The sequence below is a fragment of the Schistocerca piceifrons genome, chromosome 8 (assembly GCF_021461385.2).
Source record: "Schistocerca piceifrons isolate TAMUIC-IGC-003096 chromosome 8, iqSchPice1.1, whole genome shotgun sequence".
In the NCBI taxonomy this organism is placed as follows: Eukaryota; Metazoa; Arthropoda; class Insecta; order Orthoptera; family Acrididae; genus Schistocerca; species Schistocerca piceifrons.
Genome location: NC_060145.1, coordinates 445941812 through 445953399, shown reverse-complemented (window position 1 = coordinate 445953399; position 11588 = coordinate 445941812).

Genomic DNA, 11588 nt, shown 5'->3' with positions numbered 1-11588 from the left:
GAAGTCATTGAGTTTTCTTTCCTTCAACATGCCAGGACCTCGTCTGAAGGTATTTAGAAAGCGTGTACATTGGCTCAAGAAAGTAAAGTGTACTAAAAATTCGTCTGATTTATCTTCATCAGTATCTGATGTCCCAGTAGCGACTAACCTCAACACTGGTAGTGATACATTGAGTGATGCTGCTGCCACTACACCGGAAAGTGCTTCAAGAAGAAAACTAGCTAGAATTGATGAAGAATACAAGAAACTAAATGCTGGGACTACAAAATATGAGGTAATTAATGTCTCTTTATTATCAGACGTTTTGCAGAGCAATGTGTGCTGCAAACAATGTGGAAAATGTGGTGTTTCATTGAAAACAAACTTACACGTAGGACTTGCTTGTGAATTAGAGTTGATGTGCAGTTATTGCAAACACAGTGTTACTTTCTTCAATTCCTCACATGTTACTGCAGATACAGGTAAACTATACAATATAAACATTAGACTGGTTTATGCATTACGGTGTATAGGAAAGGGCAGGGCTGCAGGTGCCATGTTGTCTGGTTGGATGAACCTCCCTCCTCCACCTTCAAAATTTAACAAACACATAATTGCAATAGGCTCTGCTGTAGAAGATGTGGCACAGGAAAACATGAAAGATGCTGTTGAGGAAGCAGTTGTTGAAAATAATGATAGCAGAGACTTGCCCATAGCTTTTGATGGAAGCTGCCAGAAGAGAGGCCACACATCTCTGAATGGTGTAGTAACAGCTATAAGTGTGGACACTGGTAAGGTAGTTGATGTGGCAATACTTTCCAAGCATTGCAGATGCAAGGAGAAAATGAAAACTAAACATGAAGAGGAGTGAAACTTCCTGGCAGATTAAAACTGTGTGCCCGGCCGAGACTCGAACTCGGGACCTTTGCCTTTCGCGGGCAAGTGCTCTACCATCTGAGCTACCCAAGCACGACTCACGCGCGGTACTCACAGCTTTACTTCTGCCAGTATCTCGTCTCCTACCTTCCAAACTTTACAGAAGCTCTCCTGCGAACCTTGCAGAACTAGCACTCCTGAAAGAAAGGATATAGCGGAGACATGGCTTAGCCACAGCCTAGGGGATGTTTCCAGAATGAGATTTTCACTCTGCAGCGGAGTGTGCGCTGATATGAAACTTCCTGGCAGATTAAAACTGTGTGCCCGACCGAGACTCGAACTCGGGACCTTTGCCTTTCGCGGATAAGTGAAGAGGAGTGCATGGCAAATTACTATGGGTCAAGTGGTGGTATGGAAGTTCCTGGTGTAAGAAGTATTTATCAAAGCTCAGTAAAATGGTACAACGTTAGATACATAAATTATCTTGGAGATGGTGACTCAAAGGCTTTCACAGAAATTGAGGAATTGAGACCCTATGGTAAAGATGTGAAAATTTCTAAACTGGAGGTGTGTTGGCCATGTTCAGAAAAGGATGGGATCAAGACTTCGACAGCTCATGGCTAGCATGAAAGGCAAGAAATTGAGTGATGGAAAAACTTTAGATGGGAAAAATAGACTGACAGATGCTACAATAGATCATATTCAGAAGTGTTATGATCTAGCAATAAGACAGAATACAGCAGATTCAGAATTAATGAGAAGAACAGTCTGGGCTCTGTTTTTTCATACAGCTTCACACAATGAGAATCCCCAACATGGGCTATGTCCAAAAGGAGACGATAGTTGGTGCAAGTACAACAGAGGCAAGGTAACTAAGAAACAATACAATCACCCTCATCACCTGCCACCTGCCACCATGGATGAAATAAAACCAATATTCCGAGACCTCGCAGACATCAGTCTACTAAAGAAGTGTCATCATGGCCGGACTCAAAATCCAAATGAGTGTGTGAACCATGCGATATGGAATAGACTACCTAAAACTGTGTTTGTGGGTAGAAACACACTTCACTTTGGCGTTTATGGTGCTGTTTCATCATTCAATCAGGGCAATATAACAAAGTGCAAAGTTCTGCAGAAGTTGGGGCTCTGTGTAGGACTACGAACTGCCGCAGCTATGCTTTGTTTGGACAAGGAACGGCTCAGGTCTTCAGATAATGCCATAAAAGTATATTCAAAGATGGCTAGACAGCATAGCAGAGCCATCAAGAGGAAGCTGTTGGACGATTCTGATGATACAAGCTATGGAGCAGGCTTGTACTGAAGTAAAAACTTTGAAGCTAATTTCCCATAACTTTAGTTTTTTTGTGTATAAGGTACATTTTCTCAGGGCCTATTTATAGTAGAGAGATGAAATTTTCTGTAGTTGTTCCTCAAGACCTTCTAATATATCTGAATTAAAAGAAATGTGAAATTATTTTGTATTAATGGATGTAAATTTTAAAATACTTGTTGAAATGTATAACTTTTTTAACGTATACAAAAAACAAAATATCTGAAAAACTATACATTATTTTTTTCAAAATTAATAATTCAGCATAAAAGCAGAACATATCTCTGCGTTCTGTGAAAAAAAATCAAGAGTATCGTCCAAATAACAAATGAGAAAATGTTCCTAACTTTTAGCTCAATTTAACATTGTAAGCATAGGGCGTTCCGTATACCCTTAACACATTTGACATCTTGGCAAAGTTTCGAGTTGCGCCTGATGCCCTAACAAAATTCATGATTATTGCTGAAGGAGCAATGCCATTTATGACATGCTCTGATGGATCCCCCCAGATCCACGAGAATAAAAATTGCAACTTGAAACACCGTTAAATCCAGCAAAATCCTTCTGGAAGGCTAACTAGACGGCATGCCATCGATATTGTGTGTTTGACGGAAACGCACCTGAAGCCCGACGACCGATTCGCTGTCAGAAACCACGCCATCCACTGGTGCGACCGCGTGGACCGCCCAGGCGGCGGAGCAGCGGTATTGGTGAAGGGCAGAAGGTGCTTCACACCCTTGGGACTTCTGCAGACTCAGACTATAGAGGCTGCCAGTGTAAAAACCAAAATTGGCCAAAATCTTTGCCAAGTTATTTCGGCCTACCCCCCACTTCACGTATCACTACACAAGACCTTCAGGCACTGCTTAGGGTCGGCAATCGTGTATTGGTGGGAGGGACCTAAATTCGAAACATAGAGCCTGGGGCTGCCGTGCTGAGAACGCAAGTGGCAGGGCTCAACAGGGGTTCATCGAGGAGCGCGCCACCCTGATTGTCATCGCCCCAGATAAACCCACGCATATTCCTGGCAATGCGGACAGAAATTCTGACATACTAGATATTCTTGTCACGAAAAACTTTGATCTCGATGCGGCGGCCACAGTCCACTACGAGCTGGACTCCGACCACAGTACTGTCGTGCTGGGTCTCGCCAGTGTCGAAGATGACGTCGGAAGGATGGCAGACACACATGTGATCACAAACTGGAACATGTATACCTATCTGCTGGAAGAGCACATGGAGGAAATTTCATCATTACAGACGGAACGAGACGTGGATGAAGCCATCGACACATTCATTCACTGGCACCCTCCACGCCTGCTCTCGGGCGACTAGCGTCAGGATAACCACTGATCCTGACGCCAGGGACTTACCTCCTGGCATCTGGGACCTATACTTTGCGACAGCGTTGATGCCCTCTCGGCCGATGATGCGCAGTAGGCAGCTGCGCAACTGGCCAATGAGCGCTCATTCGGTTTCCGGGCCTCGCGCTGTCTGACGCTCCGACATATTTCAGAGTTCTACCGTGATTTACGTGCGGAAAAGTGTCGTTGGTCGATTTCTGTTGCACTCTCTTTTGTCGTAATGGCTGAAACACCTAAACGTCGCCAAGTGTTTCACAAACAGGAAAGAGACCTTATTTTTAGAGTGTACTCTTTCTTCAAGCGTGAGGCAGTTTCAGGCGAGCCGATCTGCGAGGTTGCCAAGGTGCAGGAACGCACTGAAGCGGTCTGTGGAGATATTGGTGTACGGACTGTCAGGCGGGTTATACAGGAGGCGAAGCTGTCACAGCAGGCAGCTGGCAATGTGGTGTTTCGGTCTCCAGGGAATAAACACAGCGTTCCAAAGAGGGTAACAGGAATCGACGACTTCGATCAAAATGGGTTACGATGGAAGGTTTTCGAATTTGATTAAAGAGGCGAGTTCCCCATAGCAGCGAAATTGTGCACTGTTATGCACGAAACTACTGGGTTTGACGGAACTGCAAGATCAATGCAAAGAATGTTGAAGAACATCGGATTCAAATATCTAAAGTCCAATGATGGGCGCAAATTTTTAATGGAGCGTAATGATATTGCTGCTGCTAGGATTACGTTTCTAAGAAAAATGCATGACATCAGATCAAAAGGAACATCAACTGTGTACTACTTGGATGAGACTTGGATAAATCAAAACCAGACTAGAAATCTTATTTGACAAACAGATGGACAAGGCGGTCTGAAAGTTCCAGTGGGAAAAGGAGGACGTCTTATAATATGTCACGCTGGTTCTGCTGCTACTGGGTTTATGCCTGAAAGTAAACTTATTTTCAAATCAAAAACCACATCTGACTACCATACCGAAATGAACGGAGAAACATTTCGAGAATGGTTTCAGAATCAGCTGTTGCCTTATTTGCACCCAGACTGTCATTGTTATGGACAATGCAAGCTATCACTCTGTCGTTCTCAACAGGCCTCCTACTACAAGCACAAGGAAAAGGAAAAGTGATATTGTTTCTTGGTTGCGAAATAATAATAATGTAACGCAAAGTGAAACACAAGAGCAGAGCTTTTGGAAATGGTGAAGATGTCAAAGACCAGCGTTAAAAACTACGAAATTGACTCCATAGCTAAGCAACATGGACACAGTGATACGAGTACCTCCTTATCACTGTCATTATAACCCCATTGAACTGGTGTGGGAACAGGTGAAGAAATACGTGGAAGACAAAAATACCACATTTAAAATAGCCGACACTGCAATAGCAATAGAAAAAAAAAAAAAAATCACCGTAGCTGATTGGGAAGCTTGCGTGCATCACACTGACAAACTGCAAGAAGAAGATTACCAGAAAGAAGTTGTCAAAGACGAAATAATGGATTCGTTAACCGTCAGTCTAGTTCTCACATCCAGCGACTCCAGTTCCGAAGGCAGCGACAATGAAAGCTCCGAGTAAAAGGTATGTGAATTGAATGTAAACTTACTCTGTAATTATCATGAACATTTACATTCTTCTCAAGCTGTTTGTGCCGTAGAAACTAGTTCAGTGGAATACCTATTCTGTAACGACAATTTTATTTTATTTCGTTTTTTTTTTTCTTTAAATTAAACGCCTTTTCATGTTGCAATCTGTTTTATTAAATTGACAGGCAGCAACAAAATGAATGGAAAATGCCCTGCAGAGATGAAAGTAACTGTACACGAAGGTGGAACATACCTAGTACATTATGTGTCGACCCACGCTGGTCACAAACAAGATTTAAGGCACCTGCCCCTGAGTCAAAAAGAGCTGGATACCTTATTCTAGATAACGTACGGACAAGTTTGCGGGATTCGTACTTGCAGAAAATCCATTTGACTACCCAGAAAGACTCATATAACATTGCAGCAAGCTATATTCTCTCCTCCAAGTCGGTCAGACATAAAAATGATGCAGTAAGTGTCTAAGCTTGGGTAAAAGAAATGAACGAAAGTGAGAATCCGTGTGTGTTATTCTATAAACCACAAGACTCGACTAGTGAACATCATGGAGGGAGGATTTCCTATTAGTGATAATGAACAGAGCACAACGCGAAATGTTATCAAATTATGGAGAAGACTGTATCTGTATTGATGGAACCCATGGGCTTAACGTGTATGATTTCGAAGTGACCACTCTCTTAGTACTGGATGATCTCAGGCAAGGATTCCAATGTGCTTTTCTTATTTCGAACAGGAAGGACGCCGATGTTGTAAGTATATTTTTACAAAATTGTTAAGGTTTTCGTTGCCACTTGCTGACAAACTGCCTATTGGCTTCTGTATCGGATTCTTCGGCCGACGTTCATCTAATGATTTTTCTGACGTTTCGCCAGCACAAGTGGCTGGCATTGTCAAAGCTTCACCCTCCATTGCCGGTGGTGAACTATACCTATGGAGGACATCATTTCCAACACCGAAGCAGCCATCCGGACCCTTCCCGCACTGAAACAGCCAGGATACTGCGCCGAGCAAACCACCAGCTTGCAACCTGAAGAAAGAAGAGGTACAAGCCATTAAAAATCTCAACGCCGGCAAGAGTATATTGGTACTGCCTGCGGATAAGGGGAATGCAACCGTCGTAATGAAGACCGAAGATTATGAGTAAAAGATCCGAGACATATTAGATCCGACAACGTACCGAAAACTAAGCGCAGATCCGACGCAGCGTATCACGGAATACGAATCGATTAATCAAGGCGTCTTCTCTGCCGGCGGACATACAGAGAAACCTGCGCAATACAGAATCCCTACCACCTCGGCTGTATGGATTACCGAAGATCCATAAGAACAACGTTCCACTGAGACCGATGGTTAGCGCTCCTGGCTCACCGACGTATAAACTGGAAAAACACTTGGCCCCTCTGCTCCAGCCACACGTGGGGAAGATCGACACATACATAAAGGACTCAGGACATTTCATTGAGAAGCTGAAGAAACGAACTTGCACCAAACGACATACTGGTCAGCTTTGATGTTGTTTCGTTATTTACGAAAGTGCCACTCAGTGGCGCTCTAGAGCACATCGGTTCCATTTTCCCCTCAAGACATCAAAAAGCTCTTCCATGCATGTCTCACCTCGAGCTATTTCACGTGGAATGGCGATTTCTATGAACAGCTGGAAGGCGTTGCCATGGGTAGTCCTCTTAGTCCAGCGGTAGCCAACTTCTTCATGGAACAATTCGAAGCACAGGCGCTGGACTTGGCGACTTGCAAACTTAAGGTGTGGAACAGGTACGTCTATGATACTTTCGTGGTGTGGAGCCATGGTGAAGAACACCTCGGTGACTTTCTAAGACACTTGAACAGCCTCCATGCCAACATAACATTTGCCATGGAAGTAGGAAAGGGCAATAAACTGCCATTTCTAGATGTGCTGGTCACAAGGGACGGCGAAAACCTGGGACACAGCGTGTATCGAAAACAGACGCACACGGACCGAAACCTGCACGAACTGTCAAACCACCACCCGAGTCAGAAAAGAGGCATGATTAGTACGCTCGTAACGAGAGCAGGACGAATATGTGAGCCGCAACACCTCAAACGAGAAATGCAACACCTGGAAACTGTTCTGAGGAGCAATGGGTACTCCACAAATTATATTAGAAGTGTAACAGAGCCAAACAATCGGCGAAGTAAGGAACCAGAAAAAGAAATGTCGGGTACGGCCTTTCTGCCACACATTCCCAGAGTGACGGACAGAATCGGCCGTATATCGCGCAAACATGGCGTAAAGACGATTTTCAAACCGACAAGGAAGATCAAAGAGTGTCTTAGATCGGCGAAGGAGGAAAGACACCCACTTGCAATGTCGGGAATATACCGTATACCATGCACATGCGGAAAAGTTTATGTCGGAATGACTGGACGATCAATTAACACCAGGATCAAAGAGCATAAGCGACATTACAGGTTGGGGCAGGTGGAGAAATCGGCCGTGGCAGAGCACGCACTGAATGAGACCGACCACGTAATAAAATTCGCCGACACGGAAGTTCTGGCTTTAGAGAAGCACTATCACACGCGCTTGTTCAGAGAAGCTGTACAAATACAGAAACACGCGAACAGTTTGAACAAGAAAGAGGAAAGCCTTAAGGTAAACGGATCCTGGCTTCCCGTACTGCAACGAACGACCGTCGCAGGTAGCAAGAGGAGAACCGCACCGGAAATGACCGCGGAGACGCCCTCGGACGTTGGCGCGCCAGGTACATGTAGTCTGCGGGCGCGAGCTCGGCTCCAGTGACCAGAGGTCTCAGGGCTCCTGTAGCTACCCACTTTCCCGACGTCACCTCCGAGGAAATATGCGGACACATCAAATCACTCCACAAAAAAAATCCCCAGGCCCTGACAAAATATCTCCCATGCACCTAAAACACCTACCCCCAATCTCCATCGAACTCCTCACCAACATTTACAATGCCTGCCTCAGACTTCAGTACTTTCCCAAACCATGGAAAGTCGCCAGAGGTATTACCCTGCCAAAGCCTGGCAAGGACCTCCTATTCCCTCAGAACTATCGTCCAATCTCCCTCCTAAGCTGTGCTTCAAAAATCCTTGAACGCATTATCCTCCCACATCTCCAACACTTCCTTTCCGAACAGAACATCATTCCCCAACAATTTGGCTTCCGAGACAACCACAACACTGTCCAAGAAACGATGAGGCTGTTTGAGCATATATGCAACGCCCGCCACATCCGCCACAGCACTGGTGCCGTATTCTTAGACATACAAAAGGCGTTTGACAAGGTATGGCACACAGGGCTAATTTCTAAACTCCTCGACTGTCATTGTCCCCTCCATATCGTCCACATCCTTCACTCCTTCCTCAGCAACAGGCAATTCTTCGTCGCACTGAACAAGTGTAACAGCCAATTCCGGGCCATTGCTGCAGGGGTACCCCAAGGCTCCGTCCTGGGTCCGACACTCTATTCAGTATACACCTATGACATACCACACCAGATTGGGGGGGGGGGGGAGGGGGGGGGGGCAGCTAGCCCTCTTTGCAGATGATACGGCGATCTTCTGGAGCAGTTCCAACCTCACATATATTGCCAGGAAGTTAGAAGAACACCTGCACGATATCCACAGCTGGGCACTCCGTTGGAAAATCACAATCAACTCGGGTAAAACCCAGGCAATACTGTTCACATACAAAAGGATTCCATATGATGCTACGCTGAGCCTCAATGGAACAATAATTCCCTGGAGGTCCAGCGCCAAATACCTAGGCATAACCCTAGACTCCAGGTTAACATTCCAAAAGCATGTGGAGCACACCTGTAATCGAGGCCAAGGTCTCCTTTACAAACTCTACCCAATCATAAAAGAAAATGGACTACAGATGAAAACAAAACTCAAACTATTCAAAGTATTCATACAACCAGTCATAACATATGGTTCAGAGATATGGGCAATCACAGCCGATACCCACATCAAAAGAATTCAAACACTGCAAAATAGATTCCCACGCATAGCCGCTGACGCCCCCCGCTTCCTACCTAACACAGACATTTACATACAACACAACGTCACGAAGATCACACAAGAACTCCAGAAACAAGCACAAACATTTTACACACGGACACAAACATCACCCCATGCCCTTATCCAATCCCTCGGTAACATCCCTCCAGACCCAATATCCAAATTCCCGAGTAAGATTACGCAGCGCAATTTCATCCCTTAAAATTCAACATCAGACCTCCCCAACCACCTCCTTCCCACGAGCTCGAAATTATCATCCATAAACCCAACTTTAGAAACAAGGGAAGAGACTACTAGTCCCGGGCCTTGAAGTACAAGGGGGTCATGAACCCATCTGACACTCCAGTCAGTAGGCTCCAGTTCACCACCGGCAATGGAGGGTGAAGCTTTGATAATGCCAGCCACTCGGGCTGGCGAAACGTCAGAAAAATCATTAGATGAACGTCGGCCGAAGATCCCGAGACAGAAGCCAATAGGCAGTTAAGATGACAGTGTGGATGAAAATCCCCTGCAAAGTCCAGATGTACTGGGTACTGAGGTTGAGAGAAGAAATATTAGCCGAAGTAAGCACAAAATCTGTTCCGAAAACACCGAAATCATTGTTAGAAGGGGGACAGAAACTTATTTCATTGTTTTCCAATATCGTCAGAGGAATGACAGAGACTGAACTGCAGTTAGCCAAAAAACTTATCTATAAAGGCAAATGTAGGAGCTGTTTGAGCCCGCAACGGTTACATCAGACAAACAGATAAGGGCCAGAATAGAAAGCTAATGCCACAGGAGACTGCTTTCTACCAAGAAGAAAACAGCTCATACAGCTCATAATATTTCTCTGGCTGTTGCAGATGCTGAAAAAGCTGTGAAACAGTAAATCATTTATGGATGAGGGTATGTATCAATTTTCAACTTATTGAGTAGATATGTTTGTGTGTTGAACCTTGGCAGAATAAAGTGTAATTCGTAGATAATACACGAATTTATGTTCGGTACCTGTCAATTTTGCGTGAATTATAATATGAAATTTATTTACAGAGCTCGACATGAATCATGATGTTCCTGCAGAGCATAGTCGTGCCATGCCAGATGTACAGCACAGCAAAACAGGTAAAACTTTATGGGATCCGTCATTCCAAATATGTGAGATACTACTCTAATGTCCTCACCTCAAATAAACATGTCAGATTAAGTAAAATTTAGAATTCTGCTTTTCAGTAGCAACGCAGTGTGTTTGGATTCTGATGTGAGAAGCCTTCCCCACCCATTTCCCCCACCACGCACCACGACGGCCGTCGCCACTCGCCCGCTCGACTCGAAGCGGTCCACATCGGTAGCTCCCAGAGGGTAGATGCCTGGCGGTGGCCGCGAAGGAGCCATCATTCGACTAGAGTGGAACGTATTCTGCTCTGCAACTGTGATTGCTGCGAACGCCGCCACCGTCTCCGCAGCCGAAACGGTTGCATTCGCTGCCTCCGCCGCCACAGCCACTAAGTTTCCGCCAATCCAAGTCGTGTCCTCAGAATTGAAAAGGGAAAGTGTCGTATAGCAGCGGTGAAAAGCACTTTGACTTCCGAGAGGAACTAGGGGCGCAACAACCGTTGCTTTCGCCAAAACTCTACAGAGTCGAGGCACAGCTGTCACTTTTCGGCATTTCTTACTCCTCTTCTGGTTCTCCTATTTATTCTTGAGAAATAATAAATAGGAGCCCTAGGGACCTGTTAGGGAATTAGTGAGCCAGGGCCCCATTCGTATTGGATCAACCCGCGTTCACAGAGCTTAGCCTGCCTCTTCTATTGTCTTTCATACAGGGGGAGAGAAGAAGAATGGGAGGAAGTAGGGCCCCCAAGACCATACTCCATCACGATGGACGCCCCGTCACCCGCGAACGAAGCGTCGCCGGAATACACCACGGATAGGATGCTGACCATGAATGCTGTAACAGACAGTGGCGAAATAGTGAGTGTGGTCACTGTTGGGAGCTTGAAACGCGACTACAGCTTCAAAGATTTATGCAAGGAATGTTCTCTAACCTACGCATCCTTTCTCCCCCGCTAATACCACACGCCCCGACGTCCGCATCTTCAAGCAGCTGGACCATTGCAGATTGGGAAGACTGAAGCGCCGCCCAAGAGCAAGGAGAGGAAGAGCCACAAAAACACTGCGCCAGACGCAGACGGCTGGAGGAAGCCCAAGAAGAAAGCGCGGGCGCGCCGACTAGTTACCCCAACAGTCGAGGTGCACAACACCTTCCAACAGCTGCCAAACGACGCCACTCAGCCTGACCACCCAAAGCCAAGACACCTACGCCGACCATCATCTGCTTCGAAGAAGCGTACAAAACGCTCCTCGAAGTAATCAGGAATGATCCCTTCCAATTTAAGCCCCCTGGAAAAGATATATACACGCTACACACAAGG